The 20,661-nt window shown below is 42.0% G+C and overlaps 2 protein-coding genes across 51 annotated transcripts in view; one reads left to right on the forward strand and one right to left on the reverse strand.

The window, feature by feature from the left end:
* The window catches only part of NRG4 (neuregulin 4), a 121,744-nt gene extending 113,561 nt beyond the window's left edge, over window positions 1–8,183 (reverse strand). For 9 of the 42 annotated variants that reach the window (XR_011425101.1, XR_011425097.1, XR_011425069.1 and 6 more), the window contains exons 1-3: window positions 7,478–7,597; window positions 6,679–6,891; window positions 6–89 (exon numbers count right to left, since the gene is read on the reverse strand). The gene's annotated coding sequence lies outside the window, so the exon portion shown is untranslated. The other 33 variants (XR_011425105.1, XR_011425099.1, XM_070233121.1 and 30 more) reach the window with 28 other exon arrangements.
* Window positions 7,727–20,661, forward strand: part of TMEM266 (transmembrane protein 266) — a 134,869-nt gene continuing 121,934 nt past the window's right edge. For 4 of the 9 annotated variants that reach the window (XM_023652810.2, XM_070232920.1, XM_023652799.2 and 1 more), the window contains exon 1: window positions 7,739–7,842. The gene's annotated coding sequence lies outside the window, so the exon portion shown is untranslated. Of the gene's footprint in view, window positions 7,843–18,977; window positions 19,042–20,661 lie in introns of all 9 variants that reach the window. The other 5 variants (XM_070232914.1, XM_070232902.1, XM_023652779.2 and 2 more) reach the window with 5 other exon arrangements.

A 20,661-nucleotide genomic window follows, 5' to 3' on the forward strand; every position in this document is an offset into this window, starting at 1 on the left:
CTTACCTGATCTGTCCTTGAGGGAAAGTCTTTTCTCCCAGATTGCAGAGAAGAAACTGCTTCTTGCTTTCTGGTTTGCCTCTATCTCTTCTGCTTTGATAGAAATTGTGATCACCATAAAGAAAAATAAAAATAGAAAACATTTTACACAACAATTCTAGTAACACATGAAGCAAAGGAAAGTAGAATCTATTTACAAATTCATCTGAGCTTTTTCTTTTACTTAGTGATATCACAGAGGAATTCACAACAGGCAGCAGAAACTTCAACCTTTTTTTTAAGTCCTAGGAAACTATTTATTGTTAACACTTCCAAATACAAGGCTAGAAGTGGGATTAGTAAGGAAATAGAGGGGCCAACCTAGTGGCGTGGTGGTTAAGTTCCTGTGCTCTGCTTCAGCGGCTCAGGGTTTACGGGTTTGGATCCTGGGCACAGACCTACACACCACTCATGAAGCCATGCTGAGGTGTCATCCCACATAGAAGAACTAGAAGGACTTGTAACTAGGATATACAACTATGTATTGGGGCTTCGGGGAGAGAAAAAAAAAAGAAAAAGTTAGCTCAGGGCCAATCTTCCTCACCAAGAAAAAAATGTTATTCTTTTATCTTTTAATTTTATTAAAAGATTATTGCGTGGGAGGAAAAAAATCCTTTAAACAGGACAGCAAGGAATTATAGTTTTTTTCATGATAAAAGTTACTTTCTGTGTTCTGTCTCCACCAAAAAAAAATTTACCTGCAACATTATGGATCAAGGGCTAACAAGGATTGTCATTTCTATAAGGTGGGAGACTTCATGAGAAAGAAGGGGAAAAAGTAGCCTACACTATGATATATCTTCCACTTTAAATCATTTTCCCAAAGAGTTTTACCTTATATGGCACTAAGACAGAAGATCAAAGCAATGGTTCAGAACACCTTAATTACGTAAAAGTGGCATATATGAATAATATAAATTTTTATATCAAGCCAATTTTCAGAATGCACAATCAATCCCTCAGAAGTCTATGGTCTTTCTGTAGTCATACAAATAACGAACATGAACGGTTTAATAATAGTACAATTCCGCAACTAAAAAACATCCAAAATTTATCTACCTTCAAATTTGATCATGCTACTTCTTCATTTTTCTGGTTCATTTTTAGTCAGATAAATGAAAGATCAAACTTTCTTCTTTACATAAAAATAATCATAGAATCATAAAAAGAAAGAAATTTAGAGGTAGAAAATTAGAGGCAGAAAGAAATTTAGAGAACTTCTAGATGGAATAAGTTCAACACTCTCTAAATCAGAGACATTCATTCACTTAATTGTTTTACTCAAAGTCATAGAATGAATTAGAGGTGGATCCCTGGAATCCAGAATGCTTTTCCCACTACACAATGATTCCTCAAATTTATTGAGGCACAACTTTGTGTATACATGTGAGGCAGTGAGGCACCAGGATTGAACCTGAGGTCTCTGAATTAGACTGTCCAAGTTTGAATTTTGGTTTCTCCATTTACTAGCTGTGTGATCTTGAGCCAGTTACTTAACCTCTCTGTGCCTCAGTTTTCTCATCTATACAATGAGATAACCATACCTTCCAAGTAGGGTTGTCATGAAAAAATTGATACATACAAAGCACATAGAATGGTGTCTGACATATCGTAAGCATTTAATAAATGTTCGCCGTTATTAGGATTCTATCAATAAACACATGGACATGTACTTGCTAAGTTTTAAAATAGCCTAGTCATACTAGAATTGGAATACTGTGTCATTTTTATGTTTTAAAATATATATAATCACTGATATTTTATTTTGGCACATACATTACGTAGCCAAAATAATTGTTTTGTTACCACACAAAGATGGGGTTCTCCTACCTGATGTGCATAAAAACGCCAGCTAGATTGATCTGCAAGGAGACAGGAGGCATATGCTCTCAGATCTGTCTCCCTGATCCAGGGCTAGGGGCAAAATTTACAGAACGAAGGGCAAGGGTGGTCTGAAGTGTGGAGACAGATGATTGGAGATAAGGAGAAGTGAGGTAATTGATGATCTGTGCAAGCGCAGTCAGACTTCATGGCTCTTTATAGGACACCTGTTCACAAAATGGCGGTGTCAGTGTGATCTGAGGGTGGAGTTTTCAGCTTCACATCAAAAGGGTCACTTACTGGGCATTACACAGGTGGTCTCAATTGGTCTGAACTAGACAAGGGGTCTCAGTTCCTGAAAAATAACTTTCAATTACTGTTGATAAGATGGGGTCAGTTTGGACCAGCCTTAGAGGGCCCGTGGTTACAGTTTCCTCATCAAGTACATGCAAAATTCCAAATATTAAACACAGAATAAAGCTCACTTAATTTGAATACCATTCACTTCGTAATTATTTGAGCCCAGTGGTATACTCAGAATTTGACACCCAGAGGGATCTTTTTTTTTTTTAAAAGAGTTTATTTTTTTCCTTTTTCTCCCCAAAGCCCCCCGGTACATAGTTGTATATTCTTAGTTGTGGGTCCTTCCAGTTGTGGCATGTGGGACGCTGCCTCAACATGGGCTGACCAGTGGTGCCATGTCCCCATCCAGGATTCAAACTGGCGAAACCCTGAGCCACGACATCGGAGTGCGAGAACTTAACCACTCTGCCACAGGGCTGGCCACTCATTTTTTTTTTTTAACATCCCTTCCTCTATGTGACAAAATTATTTTCAATAACAATCATAAAATGAATAATAATGGCCAGGAAAGAAACTGAAAATTCTTTCATTCAACCCTGCTTATATGCCAATATAAAATAAATATTATAATACAAAAAAGGAAAAATGTAATGGAATTAATGTTTTTTGAAAAAAGGAAAAATTTAAACCTACACATTGGTCTGCTGAAATACTAATAACATTACACCTCCCATTCTCTTGATTCGTTCTTTAGTTTTGAAGCAAACATTAACAATTCGAGAGTAAATTTCAAAGTCAAAAGATATTATTTGAACTCAATTATTCAAAAGAATAATTTCACATATAAACTAAAATTTGTACTTACCAACAAAAAATATTACACCTCAAAGTTTGCACTTTGTTTCACTCTTAAATTTTACATATAAATGAAAACTCTTAGGTGGTAACACAGAATGACAACATTGAATTAATCAAGTTCTGTTTTTTCATCCTTACAATTGCTGTGCTACCATTGTTTATTAAGGATCTAAATTTAAACACAGGGATATGGACCAAAGGAGTTGTAGACATGAACTGCACCCAAAGCCTTGAATTACCCTGAATTTTTATGAATTTACTCAGAAAAATACCTGTATAACTGAGTCTATGTTTAGTGAAGCCCAATTGTATAAATAGGAGTTCTCTGAACTAACTTCCACATAGAGTATAATATTTACTAAAGGATAAATAACTAAGAAGTGAGAATTTGAAGCTCGCATATACATTACTAAAACTTAACAGTAACTACAGAAATTGTTTAGAATCTACACTCATAAGAGATTTTTCAGGGAGGAGTATTTTATAACCAACACTGTTCAGAATTTCTGGTACATAAAAATTACTGGTAATAAAAAGCAGATAGAGGGGCCAGCCCAGGGGCAAAGTGGCTAAGTTCACACGCTCCACTTTGGTCGCCTGGGGATCATGGGTTCGGATCCAGCGTGTGGATGTGCACACCACTCGTCACAAACAATACTGTGGCGGCATCCCATATACAAAATGGACAGGGACCGGCATGGATGTTAGCTCAGGGACAATCTTCCTCAAGCAAAAAGAGGAAGATTGGCAACAGATGTTAGCTCAGGGCCAATCTTCCTCACACACACACACAAAAAGCAGATAGTGGGTTTTAGTGGGTTTATTATAGTTTAAATTCTCTACAGACAATGAGAATTTGTATTGCCTACACCCAAAGTGATGCTCTCATTGCCCCACTCTTGATGTACCACTGCTCAAGGTGAAATCTGCCACTGAGGTACTATCCTTGAAGATGGGCTTGCTGCATTAAGCATATTTAACCTACTTATGAGAAAACCTTTTAAAACGTGTATTAACCGAGCATCTACTGAGCACATGGTACTGTGCTTTGTTTTATCCACAGACTGTATGTCCATGAATTTTGCTAATTACAAATCATTTATTCATTAAAACCATCTCAGCAGAACTTTTTTAAAAAGCCATTTTGTCAGCAGTTATTGTGTACACTTAAATTTTTAAATAAATATCACACAAAATCACATATATTCTATTTCTCAGGCCTTTCACTAACTCAGATTGGCTTTCTCTCCGTGTTCCAAATAAATGAGGTTGTATTATAAATCAACATTTAGAAGAGGTTTTAAAATATTAACATTTACATAACCATTAACAACTTAAGATCTCTTGGTATTATTTAATTTTCATATGTTCTACTTTTACAAGCAGCTACCTCAAGAGAAGAAATTTTAACTTTGATCTCTCTCTTTTTCAGACATCCGCAGGATCAACATAATCTCCCATCTTGCCCTCTCATAATCCTGCGGCTGCATACATGCACAAATTTTCTGATTATGTGATTCTGGGACTCTTGAAAAGACAGTCTTTCTAACTAAAAGAAAACCTGACTTACCTAAAAAGGCATTTTGGTATGGGATATCATGCCAATTACAGCCACATTAAAAGCAGGTATATCTGGCAAGAAAGTGACACAGAAGGCTTAAATCCACAGTTAATTTCTTTGACTTCTGCTTCATAGGTCCTATTTTCCCATTGCTTTGGGGCTCTTTCAGCCACAAAATTCCCTCTCATTAATCACCTGCAGTCTATTGAAGCAAGACCTGTTCTATTTATAGCTCCAGTCGTCCTCATCTCTCCTATTGATAAGACTCACCTGGGGGCAGTTAAAAATCACAGGCCACTTTCCTGTAGATTAGACTTTAATGGGTTTGAGGTGAGGCTCCAGAATCTGACTTTAAATAAGTGTCCTCAAGTGATTCTTACAGGCAAGTTTAAGAGCACGCTAAAGAGGCCTGCCAGAGATCTTCACAGTTCCTCTAGATTGATTAGCCTCAAGGGCTAATCCTCCTCTGGGTGTTGAGCCTTCGAGTATTTGAAAACAAGAGCAGCACCAGTTTGGAGTTTGCAGAATGCATCTTGTCTACACCTCTGATTTAGGTTTTCAACACCCTCAAGAATATATCAAAGATTTTAGTTTGGGTATGCGCTGTGAAGTAGGACACCACCAAGGGGCAGCATAGAGTTGACAAATTATACACGTTTTGGGATTTTTGACTTCACACTACCACATAAAATGGTTGCAGCTACATTTTCCATGAACTCAGATTACAAAAAAAAGAGCAGCACATTTAAAAGACACAGGTGAAAGATGTTAACGTGTAATTTCCACATAGTTCTCTCTCTCTAAAGGGTCTTTATAGACAGCGATTACAGGAAAAAGTTCCCTAAGTAGCATTGCACCTGAATCCAAAAACTATTAGACTGCAAAGATTTCAGGTAAACGGAAGTGGTGTTTTGATTTCTCTGTCCGCAAGTTTCAAAATACTCATCCTACTTTTTTTTTTTTTTTAAAGATTGGCACTTGAGCTAACAACTGTTGCCAATCTATTTTTTTTTCTTTCTGCTTTTTCTCCCCAAATCCCCCCAGTACGTAGTTGCATATTTTAGCTGTGGGTCCTTCTAGTTGTGGCACGTGGGACGCCGCTTCAGCATGGCCTGACAAGCGGTGCCATGTCCGCGCCCAGGATCCGAACCAGCGAAACCCTGGGCCAGCGCAGTGCAGCGTGAGAATTTAACCACTTGGCCACGGGGTCAGCCCCAATCTGACTCTTTTAACTAGCATTGTAACTGGATACTTTTCAGTGGTTTTAGTCAAATCTTTAGATTTCTACTAAGTGGTGAAAAAAGGGGGTAGATAACCTGGGCAAGCTATGCCAAGCTTTATTTTTTACACTTTTTCAAGTGTAGCTGAAATGTTGCTACCACCTGTCAGAAAACTATACCCCTCCCCATCCCATCCATCCTCCCAAGTATTCGTGATCTAGCCCCACTTTCTCCTTTCCAGTCCACATTTCTTCCTTCTAGAAATGTAGAAGAGAAATCCTCTGGCAACCCACATAGCTTCTACAAATATTACCTCCAACAGCTTTTTTCCCTCCGAAATACCACCATTAGAGTTGGGTAAGAAATACTGAAAGACGAGGCAGGGCCTGAAGAAGAAATTTTACTTATTTCTCAGCTTGCCAAAATTAGATACTTACTCCCTATCTAGATATTCCTGTGTCTAAGAAAAAGTATGACCCAAGTCCCTGGGGCAATTCTGAGACCTAGGTTTTGAAGTCCTTCAACGCTACAATTTCCGTCTTTTAGCTAGAAAAGCTGGGGTGGGAAGAGGAGGCAAGAACGACAAAGACATTCCTAGGAAACCAAACGGGTCTAACCAAAACACCTCACAAAAAAACAAAACAAACAGCAAAAAAAAAAAAAAAAAAATGCGTTAGAAGAGGTATGAGAACAGAAATCAAGGCTGTCTGCAGAGCCAAAGGTCACCCTAGAACTTAGTGCTCTAGAAAGGAAGGTTTCTAATTTTTCCAAGTATTTTAACAAAAATGTCAAGACCCTATAGGAAAAAGGCTATATTTTTAGCTTTAATTGATGGAGACTACAAATAAAAGCTACCATGAATCCAGAAGCTGCTTACGTGACTCTATTCCATTGCTCACGGCAGCACCTGCAGACGCTAGAACGAGCTGTCCACACACACGTGAGGGCTTGTTCCTAACCTCCAGAGAGCACTTGCGGGGGCGCCCCGAGTCCTCGCCGCTCCACTAGGCCGCTCGCTAACGAAGAGCCGCGCTCCTGGAACGAGCCCTCTCAGCGGGCTCGAGATCATTCCAAGGGGCGAAATCTTAGTCTTTTTATGTATAAAACACAAATACACATACGGTACAGAAGCAACTATACGGTATATATCAATGATATCAGAATTTCATGGGGGGGGAGGTGCGATTAGTGAACAAAATGTCTAAAAAGGCTGAAGAAAGCGATAACGGAAAGAAAAATAAAGGTCGAGCAACACTGTCCTACAAAGTCCCTGAACTGAGACTATCAAATGAAGGTCCGGACGGGTGTTTTTCTCCCAGACAGGACACTGAGGGTCAGGGGTCTCTGATTCTGGTAGGATGTCGGCCGGAACGAGGTGTTTTCCCCTCAGTGGCCTCAAAACGCAAAGGGTAAGGCCTGCGGTCAGCTCCTGAGGGCCGTGTGCGGACGCAACGAAGGACTGGCAAAGAGCTCTGGAAACTGCAAGGCGCCGCACCAACGCCAGAGGAGGTTTCTATTCTAGGTTGTACGAAATCCCCCGGGTGGGGCCCCCTCGGCCTCCGCACTTGTTGCTTCTCTGCCCCGCCCGCCTCCACCTCAGACCTTCCCTTCGCGACCCCCTCCTCTCTCCGCACGCGCACACGCGACCCTCCGACCCGGCCCCGCGACCCCCTCACCCACACCACGAAGCCGGCGCGCTCCGCTCGGGCCCCGGTGGCGGCCGACTCCCCGCCCCCTGCCCGGCTCCCGCCACCAGCCCTGCCCGCCAGGGCCGCCGTTTCCTAGACAGCCGCGCGTCCCCTCCGCAGCCTCCCGCGCGCGCGGACGGCGGGAGGCGAGGGCGCAGGCGCGGCCCCAGGCAAGCTGGCGGCGCGAGGTCGCGCGCGCGCCCCGAGCGCGCCCCCGAGCGCGGTGGGCGGAGGGGCGGAGGGAGCGGTGGGGCCGCGAGGGGGCGGGGAGGGGGCGCAGAGGGGAGCCTCGGGAGCGCGAGCCGCGGCCAGTGCCGCTGCAGAGCCGAGCGAATCCCGAGCCCCGGCAGCAGGTATGTGTCCTCGCAGCCAGCAGTGGCTGGGGCTTCCCCTGCCTCACTGCCCGGGTCCTGTGGCCGGGGCCGGGGCCGGGGTGGGGGCCGGTCAGGGTTTGCAGGGTGCGTGCCCTGGAGGGCTGGGATCTTACCACTGACCTTCATCCCGCTTGGCCGCGGGAGCAAGGCGAGGGTGCGTGGGGCAGCCCAGGGCTTCAGCTCCAGCCTGGGGAATCTGCTTCTTGTCACATGCCTCTTATTTATTTTTGCAAACTGCCCTGGTTCAGGTCCAGCTGCAGATGCCTTACCTCCCATTCTTTGCCTCCGTATGCCATCTTGCATTTATTAATAAAACATGCAACCTGCGGGGGGGAGGAAGGGGTATTGCTGCTGAGGGGAATCCCATTGCAGTATAACAAGCGGGCGCTTATTTTCGCTTTGCAGGCGTGGTATTGAGGTGGAAATCCCACACCGTGGGGAATTGTGGCTTGGTTGATAGTGACCACTTCCTAGTGGGCTTCTCCCGTTTGTCAAGAGGCACCACAGCGGCGGGATGGACTGTCAGGAAAGGATGGTGGGTTTTCACTGTCAGGCCAGAATCCCCATCAGGGGACAGGTGCAAGCTACAGCGGACAGTTCTTTGCTTGCTAACTTGCCAGGGAGGCTTAAACCCAGAAAATTGTTTCCCTTGATTGCCGAGAGGAGGCCTTGAACAGAATCTCTGAGACTTGCCTCCTCAAACTCATTAAGGTTTTGCATCTGAAGATGACTAAAGCTTGCCACCTGTTAGAAGTCAGACCCCATGAAATCTCCCAAAATTTAGCCCACCAATCCCTGTTTCAATCACTAAAACTGAGATAGTGATAGGCCCATATTGGTTCTCTTCATCTTCTTTAATACTGCTTGGCTTTTGTTTCTTTCAAAATAAAACCTACTGTCATTTGATGCTCCATATATTATAGACTGAAGTTACATGACTTGTTTATATTCCATACACTTATAATACCATATCCTAAAGACTGAATTTCTCTTCAATGTATATGTTACCTATTTCCCTAGCTTTTCACCTTGCTTCAAGCAACAGTCCAAAAAGTGGGATGTATGTAACTGATCACCATTTTTTCTTTTCTTTCTCAAAATATTGTGATGAAAAGAATAGTAAAACCTATAAGCATAGAATGAAAATGGTTATCACAAGATGTTGGGATATGGCAGCAGGACTGTAATTGCTTCCAAAATATAGTTAGAGTGCCATATCTCATCATTAAAACGACACATTTCTTAAAAGCTCATATGTGCTAGGCACTGAGCTAAAAGCTGTTTGTATATGATCTCATTTAATCCTTACAACCAGCCTGTTATCTCTATGTTGAAGATGAAGCAGCTAAGACTTCGAAAGGTTAGCTAACTTGCCCAAGGTCATACAGTCAGGGACAGGATAAGGATGCAAACTCAAGTGCATCCGGTTGCTGGGGGGGCGGGGAGGCCTTGAGAGTAGCCTTTAACCCTGGTGTTGCTGTTCCATCTCCATTTTCATTAAGATCAAGCTTATGCATGAGCATAGAGGCTTGAATCCAATTTTCCATTTCACAGATTCCACACCAACCTTTGTAGCCTTCCAGTAAGAGAAACTGTTGTTTTGGAATGGGTCTTTGTGGAATTCTTTGAGGTGGCACTGACCTTATAAAAAATGGGGCCAAGACGTGATTCTGTTTAACTCTACCAAGCAGCAGTTAAGTTCAAAAAGTTGTTTCCTTTCAGATTTAAATCTATAAAATGTATGCACATCAAGTAGACCGAATCACTCATGTTTTTCATTATTGTATCCCACTCAGTTCTTCTTGCCACCCTGCACACTATCTTCTGGTCTCATTGCCAGTCATAAGAACAACATTGGTTTGAGTACCTTAATGGGCTGAAGGCATCCATATCAGCCGTTGACCATATTCCAGTCTCTCGGATTGTAGCAGTTATTCATTTGAAAGTCTTGGAATTTGTGCACTCAACTATAGGTGTATATTTAATCTTTTTTTGCAAGTGCATTATTATAATCCAGATATTGGCTTTTGTTACACATTCCTCGCAGTTCTCATAGACTTAGAAATTGCTGCAGTTGCATCAATGGAAAATTCACCCAGTGGGGCTACAAACTTGTATACTCAGGTCACATATTTGAGATGATGGTGAGAAAGATATAGGAAAGTCTAAGGGATTTACTGAAAATCATATCCCATGGAAGTTAACAGCTTTTAATTATAAACTGATGAATATTATTAGGTAGGAAGTATAAGACGCTCTTGTAAATTTATAAACTCTGTTTTCTTCCTTGGGCGATATGACTGGTTTTAGAACACCATAATGTTACTTTTTTCATTATACTGTGTTCTGTTGACAGTAAAGCAATTTGTATAGCCATTTTGCCTCACGGAAAACACTCGGTTTTGGAAGAGTGCATTCCCCAGTGCTTATGGAGATGCTGAGATGGAGTCTTTCTGCCCTGGGGATTTCCAGTCTATGATCAGATAAACTCAAAATGAGTTTTGATGTTACTGGGAAAGAAGCAGAAAGCAAAGAGAGCTATTGCTAGATTTTGGGGGGAGGAAATGGTTTTTCCTATGTGGAGCATTACTATCTTCAGTCAGAAATCTCATAATTAAAAAGCATCCAAGAAGTAGACTAGTGTACTCTCTTCCCTTCAAGCAGAATTTTATTTAATGCAGAGCTGAGCACCATTTTTGGTGCAATGGTCAATTGGAGGAATGTAAAAATGTTTCTGGACTACATTTCTTTTTTCTCAAAACATATACTTAAATTGGGAAAAGCCATATGGGCAACTATGGATGCTTAAGCATTATTTTTTTATTCCCCTACCAAGCATCTTTTTTTTTTTTTTTTTTTGGAGGTAGTGGGGAGGAAAATTTTTGCAAGCTATTTAACTAGCATGCATTGCAGTGACTGATAATGAGCACATTTTAATGCATTGTTGAGTAAGACATTGGGAACTGGCATATTAACCTTTCCTTGACAGACCTTGTAAGCTACTTAGTTATGAAATGAATTTTTTCTTGTAGTATTTCTTAACTTAGAATTCTTTTTTGTTTGTTTGTTTGTTTGTTTTTGAGGAAGATTAGCCCTGACGATTAACTTAGAGTTCTTTAAAGTGAGATTTTTTTTTAATTAATTTATTTTTTTTGGTGGGTAAGACTGGCCCTAAGCTAACATCTGTTGCCAATCTTCCTCTTTTTGCTTAAGGAAGATTGTCCCTGAGCTAACATCTGTGCCAATCTTCCTCTATTTTGTATGTGGGATGCCTGCATAGCATGGCTTGTTGAGCGGTGTTGAGGCCCATGCTCGGGATCCAACTGTGAACCCCGGGCCACTGAAGTGGAGTGCACAAACTTAACCACTGCGCCACTAGGCCGGCCCCTAAAGTGAGATCTTTTTCAGTGTCAACAATCTTGAATTGTAAAAGAAGTTCACAGTCAGCTTCCTTTGAAATACTTTATTTTCATCAGTCTCTTTTTCTCTCCTTGGTGGTAGCCATAGCAAGGATTTTAATTTTATTTAGAAAGTGGTTCACAACCCACAAATTAATCCATTCCCTTTCCAAAGTGAACCAGTCAGAGTTCAGTTCACAGCTGCTGGCCAGGCACACCCACCATAGGACATTTGCCTGTGGTTCAGGTCTCATCTGTGAACCCTGTAGCTCCCTTTGGCCCTATTTGCACTCAATTTCTCCGTTTAGAAGATATAAGGGTTCTTTAAGTTAGATCACACCAGGTGGGCCTTAGGTTCGAGGTGAAATGGAGGTACTCAGTACTGATATAGGAGAGAGCCAGGAAATCACCTCTTCTGCATCGACACTGGCCTTTATTGTGATTTCTGCTTGCAAATGTAATGTGTATTCATGGTAGAATGTTCAGACATTTCGTAAATATAGAAGGTAAAAGATCAAGGTTAGAATCTTTGGTAATCTTACCCATCAACAATGATCAACATTAATAGTTTGGTGTGGATTCCTCCAGATTTTTGAATGTGGTTACTAAAATGTTAGTTTGCCAGCAATACTATACATACATCCGTACTGTTTTGCAGTTTGTTTTCTTGTACTTGTTAATGTATCTTGGCCCTCTTGGAAGCCTTCAAATGGCATCCTTCTGGACACCTTTTATTTGGCCACAATGGGAGCTAGATGAGAGGAGCTCTGTAACCAGGGGAAGAGACAGGGAGCTAATGTGTGATGGGCAGGAATGCAGCATGAGCTCTGTCCCGTGATAGGTAGTTTCACATTCTGTATCTCCTTTAACCCTTTGCACTGACTCTGTTCTTTGCGGTCAACTCTTTATAGATGAGGAAAGGGTAGCCCAAGGTACATGAGATAAGGAGCAGAGCTGAGATGCAAGTCCGGGTCAGTGCAGCTCAAGCTCTGTGCTTTTTCCTTCTTACTGCTCTGATTGCAGGATGAAGAGAGCTCTGCCCCATAGTTCTCTGGCTCCCCATCCTGCTCTGCCTCTGCTTGTTCACACTGGTCTCTGTGCTGTCCCACCTGCCTCAGGGCCTTAGCATTAGTGGTTCCCTCTCCTGGAATGCTCTTCCCACAGATACCCACATGGTGTGCCCCCTCACCTCCTTTCAGCTGTGCTCAAAATCTCACCTCTCCCTTAAAATTACATGCCTTCTCACAGGCATTCCTATCCTTTCTCCATGCTTTGCTTTTATTCATAGCCCCTCCTAACTTACTCTGTAAATTAGTTGTTATATTTATTGTCCTTCTCTCCCAGGGAATGAATACTCTAGAGCACAGAGATTTTGTCTACTTTGTTCACTTCCTCAACCCTGGTGCTATGGAAAAGAACTGACAAGTTACTGTGGCATCCTTGAATCTTTCCAGCCTCCCACTCTTCTTGTTTTTAGCCCTTACAATTCCCTGTAGTGAGCAACAAAACCTCTAAAATGCAAAGTCTCTCAATGTGTGTGTTTAGGGGAAAAGCAAGGAAAAGTAGAGAATTGGGAGAGATCTTGTCTTATTCTTGAGTCACTGTTAGGGAGAGAGGAATCTCCCAGGCAGAGTCAGCCCCTGTAAAAATGGAAAGTTGGAGCCAGCCCTGATAGTCTAGTTGTTAAAGTTCAGCTCTCTCACCACTTTGGCAGCCCAGGTTCATTTCCTGGTCACGGAAGCATACCACCCATCTGTCAGTTGCCATGCTATGGTGGCAGCTCACACAGAAGAACTAGAAGGACTTACAACTAGGATATACAACCATGCACTTGGGCTTTAGGGAGGAAAAAAAAGGAAGATTAACAACAGATGTTAGCTCAGGGCGTATCTTCCCCTGCAAAAAAAAAAAAAAGAAGAAGAAGAAGAAGGAAAGTTTCCTGAGGGCTGAAGTATATGACAAGGCAGCAAAGGTATGTGAGGAGGTGGTCTGGGATGGGATGGAGAGGAGACTTGTGTGAATTCCTTCTATTTGGAGTGCATAATGTTTTTGAAGACTTCCAAAGAAGGAGATGCCACATTCCTCCAATTTTCCCAGTGGCCTGAGTCACTAGGAAAGAAAAGGAGTCTATGGACACTTACCAGGCAGGTTAATCACTGCACTAGTAGCATCAGCCTATTGCATTTTTTAAAGATTAAATACCTTTTGGTGTCTTCCCTGTTTAAGCCAGGGTGTGAGAATTCTTTGCCAAAGCATGATAAGTGTCTGAGTTTTAGCAGGAAGCATGTACCAACAGGATCACAGCCACAGATTCTTTTGGCCCAAGTGGTCCCAGACTCCTGCTTACCTTTCGTACATCTGTTGTTTGCAGTAGTTTTTGGGATGCAGCAAAATGATGGGCATTTGGGAGACTAATTCAGCCTTAGAACACTTTAGAATTGAGTACCCTGGGATGCTGGAGGGAGTTAATGGTATTGGGTTGAAGTCTCAGCGAAACTGCTCTTCAGCCATAGGGAGGCCTCCTCCCCCTCCCCCTCCTCCTCATCTTCCTCCTCCTCCCCCCTCTCTCTCCCTCTCTCTCCCTCCCTCTCTCTCCCCCCTTCTCCTTCCCTCCCTCTCCCCTCCCCCTCTCTCCCTCTCTCCCCCATTCTCCTTCCCTCCCTGTCCCCTCCCCCTCTCTCCCTCACTCCCCCTCTCTCCCTCTCTCCCCCCTCCCCCTCTCCCCCTCTCTCTCTCCCCCTCTCCCCCACCCTCCATCTCTCTCCCCCTCCAGGAGAGAATTCCCCTTCAAAGAAAATGCAGCCTCCCTAAAACTGCTTTTGATTTGTAATAGAAACTACTCAGTAGCTAGGACAGGGGCTAATAACCCAAGTTCCAATAGCTCATTTAAACAAAAAATTTTAGTAAGCGTTTCTGCCCTTTGCAGCCCAGGTTTTTGGAAGTCTGGGCTGCAATCAGGCAGCAGTTCTCTGGATTTTAGTCTTAAACCATAGTGCATACAGTGCTTCTGGCTGCTCTCTCAGCTCAAAACAAGTCCAAAGCAAGTTATTTCATCTATAATTCCCTCACAGTCTCCTACCCTAGTCACAGAACTGCCATTATGTTTGGCTAATGCAATGTAGAAGGTCAAGTAACCTTCCCCCATAACCATTTCCCTTGAAATAGTTAGATCTTTGTATCTTACCTGAATTTGATGCAGTGTTTTTAAAAAAACAATTTCTATGACACTTGCTAATTCTCCTTTAACTATGACTACTAAAATTTTTTAGTTTTGCCCTTCAAAACAAAAGAACAGAGAAAAATGTATCGTAATCTCTCAAATAAAGAAAATGTTCCATTGTTCTGGGGCATAGTCTTTAAAAAGCTTGGAAATTTCTCTCCCATCTCTCCCTGTCCTTTCACTGTCAATTTCTACCTGAGACGCTGTCTGCCATCACTCCCTCCTTGATGTCCTACAAGGGACCCCTGTCCCCACCCCTCTACTGAAACAGAACTCTTAAAGGTCACCCGTGATTGTCTAATCACAAATCCAATGGCTGTTTCTCAGATTCCGTTCCTGATGGCTCAGCAACATCTGACCTTGTTGACTTCTACTCCTTGAAATGCTCTCTGTTGGCAGCTCCTTCCTAAGACAGCTGGTCTTTCCTTGGTTCTCACCCTTCCTGTTCTACTGAGAAACAGTCTGGAGAGGTAGTTAGGAGAGTAGGCTTTGTCCAGGTTTTGAATCCTGGCTTTAGCACTTGCTAACCGTGTGCTTTGAGTGAGTTTTTTAACCCTCCCTCAGCCTCAGTTTCTTCATCTGTAAAATGGGAAGAAGAGGAGTACCTACGTCATAGGGCTGTCAGGAAGAGGGTTAAGTGAGTGTGCCTAGTAAAGAGTAAGCACTCAGTAAATATCACCTTTTATCATTATATCTTATATCTGCAGGATAAAACCCTAACTTTAGCGCCCAATTAGTTTACTTACTGCCCCTGACCCTTCCCAGTGTATGCCCACTTGCAAGCCTTTGTTCCCACTCATGGATCACCTTTGCCCCTTCCTGCTTTGCCCTTCCTTCCTTGGCCAGAGGAGGAAAAGAATGCTAAGGGCTGTGCCTGCCTAGAGGCACTGAGCACAGACTGCCTTGTATTGGAAGACATCCTCCCTTGGGCACCAAGCCTATCTCTAAGAGGCAGATGAATCACTTAAGGACACCAGCTGTGATTTATACTTTTTGAAAATACTCCCCTCAGCATTTAGCACTATGTTTTACACATAGTAGGAATTTAACTCATATCTTTTAACTGCCAAAACATAGTTTTTCTTGGTCCTTCCAAAATCCTTTTTCCTCCTAAACTGAAACTTGTTTTGATCAGTCCTGAAGCCTATGTAAGCTTTATATGAGGAAATCAAGACAACCCCACAGGAAGAATTAACCCCCTCAGAACCTTTCTGGAATGAGGAGGGATAAATAGAAATCATTAAGATAATGTGAGTGCAAGGAGTAATTTAATGCTTTTGAAAGGAGTTTGAAATCCTACCAAGCTCTGAAGCTGTTAGGATTTTATAAAGTGTTTGGAACTCTTTTCTGTCCTCGTGCCATTCCTCCCAAGTAAAATGAGCTCTGAGGGTATAAGCGCCAAATCTTTAAACTCTTCAGATCTTGTCACAGTCCTCATCCTGGGCCGCTGTGTTCTAGTCCTGCTTTCTTTCTCCTTACTACCCAGATAAAAAGAACCTTGAAGCTGAATGAGGGTCAAAGGAGGGGCTGCCTACTTAAAATAAAAAATTAACCTCATTACAGGTGTTCTATGTCGGCATGGCAAAAATCGGCCTACATTTCCATCAGTTTCTGCTGTGTCTTGAGGTCATGAAGACATAGAGTTGTGCTACCGATACATCAACTTCTCTCTAACCCTGGAAACCTTAAGGACCATCTTCTTTGCATCTTGAGATTCTATAGCAGGGTGTCTCAACCTCAGCACTGTTGACGTTTTGGGTGGAATAATTCTTTGCTGTGGGGACTGTCCTGAGGTTGTAGAATATTTAGCAGCATCCCTTATCTCTACCCACTAGATGCCAGTTGCACTCCCACTCCTCTCCCCAGTTATGATAACCAAAAATATCTCCAAACATTGCCCAATTGAGAACCACTGCTCTATAGGACCATTCGAGAAAACTCAGCATCTTCCCAATTTATAGAATACCAGAACTTGGAGAGTTTGGGTCAAGTGAAGATGAAAATTACAATAGCCATGAAAGGTAAATTTGAGTTTGAAATTACTAACACAGGGAAAGAAAATTTAATGTCTATAATCAGTTATAGATTATATCATAAATAAGGAGATGTAAATAAATAAAGTAGTTACAGAAATTCAGACCATGTCGCTCCTAAAGATCTCCAGTCTGAAAGCAACACCACATTCTGGGGCTGTTACCGTCATCCTTGCAGTATTTTTGTTGGAATTTTATTTAAGTGCCCAAAATACTTTTAGGCCTTTGACAATAAGTATATTAAACCAAAAATAATATTTCTGGAAAAATCTTAGTTGATTACCATTGGAGGAAATTGTATTTGACTTGAGGTAGGCCAGCTCTCCCCACCAGAGGCTGCTTCTGACCACAAGGCTGTTCTAAGAACACTTTTCAGGCGCTTCCACCATGAAGTAGGAATGACGAGGTACTTTGTGCTTTGATGAAGGGCCACAATTGCTCAGTAATCTTCGTGGCTGTTAGAAAAACTTAGCTGTAGACTTGTGATTTAAAACCCACCTCCAATTGACAGTCACCATTATGTTCTTTCTAAATGCCGTGGCACAAGTTGCATGCCACACCCAAAGACTGAAAGTAACAGTTAAATACACTGCTTTCTGAGAAACATTCAGGCTCCAACCTTGGGAGAGACCTGCTTTGGCCAGAGATCACTTTGGTTTGTTAATTGCCTTTGAAAAGGGAAAGCATGTGCAGAAGACCCCCAAGGTGCTCACTACCTAATAGTCTAGAAAGAAGCCTTGTGCAGTTTCTTGAATCAAGGAGGCAAGGTAGAATCACTCATTCCACAGATAATTGTGAGCATCTTCAATGTTCCAGACTTGTGCTAACAAGTGGAAGGAACTCCAAAGATCATGTCCAATGTTATGGACTGAATGATGTCTCCCACAAATGCATACATTGAAGCCCCAACCCTTGTGGTGACTGTCTCTGGTGACATGGTCTTCAGGAGGTAATTAAACTGAAATGAGGTCATAAGAATGGGTCCCTACTCCGGTAGAACTGTGGCCTTATAAGAAGAGGAAAAGAGAGAAATTTGTTTTTTTCTCTCCACCGAGTGAGGATACAATGAGAAGGCAGCCATCTGCAAGCCAGGAAGAGAGTCCTTATCAGAACCTGACCATACTGGCACCCTGATCTCAGACTTCCAGCCTCCAGAATTGTGAGAAAATAATTTTCTGTTGTTTAAGCCCTGCAGTCTATGGTATTTTGTTATGGCAGCTTAAACTGACTGATACATCCAGCATCCTCAGTGTACAGATGAGGAAACTGGACCCAGAGAGGTAAACAGCTTACCCAAAGTCAAGCTACTGGTTACTGGAAGAACTGGAACATAGAACCTAAGTCTCCTGGCTCCTAGTCCAATGTGCATTCCCCTTTCCACACTGCCCTGGGTCATATAGCACTCTTATTCATTATCTCTACAACCTGTGGCTCATGACTTCTCTAAGCATTGGGGCCCTTATACTTGCCCTCTTTATCTCAGGATTGTTGTGAGGATCAATGGGATGGTACAAAAAATGACACTTTAAGATTCTAAACTATAAAATACTTTACAAATATAAAGTATCATATTCAACTCAGATCTTGCCTGGTTAGCAGGAATTTATCTGCCTCTGAAAATTATAAGTTGACTATCTAATCAAGAAGGTACCGGGAGCCGACCTGGTGACACAGTGGTTAAGTTCACAAGTTCCGCTTTGGCGGCCCGGGGTTCTCTGGTTCGGATCCCAGGTGTGGACATGGCACTGCTTGGCAAAAGCCATGCTGTGGTAGGCATCCCACATATAAAGTAGAGGAAGATGGGCATGGATGTGAGCTCAGGGCCAGTCTTCCTCAGCAAAAAGAGGAGGATTGGCAGTAGTTAGCTCAGGGTTAGTCTTCCTCAAAAATAAAAAGAAGGTACCTCTGTGAGGTAGCACTGTGCTAAGTGGTCTCAGGTAGGTCTCAGGTAAGGATTGGCCCTTGGCTTTAAGGAATGAATCAGTGGACAGAGAAGGCAAGAAGAGGTAGGGAACCTGATTCAGTGGGATATCATCTCAAGGAACAACTGAGAGCAAGATGCCTGCTCTTTTTTGTTGAGTTGTACAAGCTGTGGCTGATGTGTTTGCCTAGTAAGGGGAATATCCTCTTCTAAGGACAGAATATCAGAACTGGAAGAAAGCTTGTGGTACCAGTTAGAGTCCCTGGTGGTAAACAACAGAACAGTTTATAAACTACAAAATATTTTACAAATGTAAATATCATTCTCAACTCAGCATTTATTGATTTTATTGAAAATAGATCACAAAGGAATATGTCTATCTGAGAGTAACAGAAAGTCTGAAAAACAGTGACTTAAATAGGTCAATAACTTATTTTTATTGTATACTAAGTCTAGAGGCAGCAGTCCAGGCTTGTCTTGCTGCTCAGGGATGTCGTCAGAGGCTGAGGTTCTATTTAACATTTTGTTCTTCATGGTCACAGATGGCTGCTTCACCTCCAGGCATTTCATCTGTGTTCCAGGCAGGAAGAAGGAGAAAGGACAAAGGTGAATTGTGAAAGCCACTTCCTCTCCAGGTTTTGCCTTCATATTGGCGAAGAGACTTATTCCTATATTTTATTAATCAGAATTGCTCAAACAACCACTTCTTTTCTTTCTTTTCTTTTTTTTAGATTTATATTTTAATGTATATTAAATCTGATTCCATAAATTATCATGATAATTTTGCATGTAGTTTTTTTTAATTTGAGTTTATAATAGTTTACCTCAATGTGAGATTTCAGTTGTACATTATTTCTTGACTGTCACCATATAGGTGCTCCCCTTCACTTCCTGTGCCCACTCCACCATCCTTCCCCTGGTAACCACTGAACTGTTTTCTTTGTCCATGTGCTTGTTTTTTTGTTTTAATTTAATTTTTATTGAGTTAATGATAGGTTACAATCTTGTGAAATTTCAGTTGTACATTGTTGTTTGTCAGTCGTGTTGTAGGTGCACCACTTCACCCTTTGTGCCCACCCCCCACCCCCCTTTCCCCTGGTAGCCACTAATCTGTTCTCTTTGTCCACAGGTTTAAATTCCTCATATGAGTGGAGTCATACAGAGATTGTCCTTCGCTATCTGGCTTATTTCACTTAACATAATTCCCTCAAGATCCATCCATGTTATTGCAAATGGAATGATTTGTTCTGTTTTACAGCTGAGTAGTATTCCATTGTATATATATATACCACATCTTCTTTATCCAGTCATCTGTTGCTGGGCACTTAGGTTGCTTCCATGTCTTGGCTATTGTAAATAATGCTGCAATGAACATTGGGGTGCATAGGACTTTTGGAATTGCTGACTTCAAGCTGTTTGGATAGATACCCAGTAGTGGGATAGCTGGAGTGTATGGTAGTTCTATTTTTAATTTTTTGAGGACTCTCCATACTGTTTTCCATAGTAGCTGCACCAGTTTGCATTCCCACCAGCAGTGTATGAGGGTTCCTTTTTCTTTAGAACCTCTCCAACATTAGTTACTATTTGTTTTATTTTTGTCATTCTAATGGGTGTAAGGTGATATCTTAGTGTAGTTTTGATTTGCAATTCCCTGATTATCAGTGATGATGAACATCTTTTCAGGTGCCTGTTGGCCATCCGTATATCTTCTTTGGAGAAATGTCTGTTCATGTCTCCTGCCCATGTTTGATCGGGTTGTTTGATTTTTTGTTGTTGAGTTGTGTGAGTTCTTTATATATTATGGATATTAAGCCTTTGTCGGATGGATTACTTGCAAATATTTTTTCCCAGTTAGTGGGTTGTTTGTTTGTTTCAATCCTATTTTCCTTTGCCTTGAAGAAGCTCTTTAGTCTGATGAAGTCCCATTTGTTTATTCTTTCTATTGTTTCCCTTCTCTGAGAAGACATGGTGTCTGAAAAGTTCCTTTTAATACTGACGTCAAAAAGTGTACTGCCTACATTTTCTTCTGGAAGCCTTATGGTTTCAGGTCACATCTTTAGGTCTTTTATCCATTTTGAATTTATTTTTGTGAATGGTGAAAAAGAATGGTCAATTTTCATTCTTTTACATATGGCTTTCCAGTTTTCCCAGCACCATTTGTTGAAAAGACTTTCTTTTCCCCATCGTATGCCCTCAGCTCATTTGTGGAAGATTAGCTGTCCATAG

This window comes from Equus caballus, chromosome 1 (assembly GCF_041296265.1).
Source record: "Equus caballus isolate H_3958 breed thoroughbred chromosome 1, TB-T2T, whole genome shotgun sequence".
Classification (NCBI taxonomy): domain Eukaryota; kingdom Metazoa; phylum Chordata; class Mammalia; order Perissodactyla; family Equidae; genus Equus; species Equus caballus.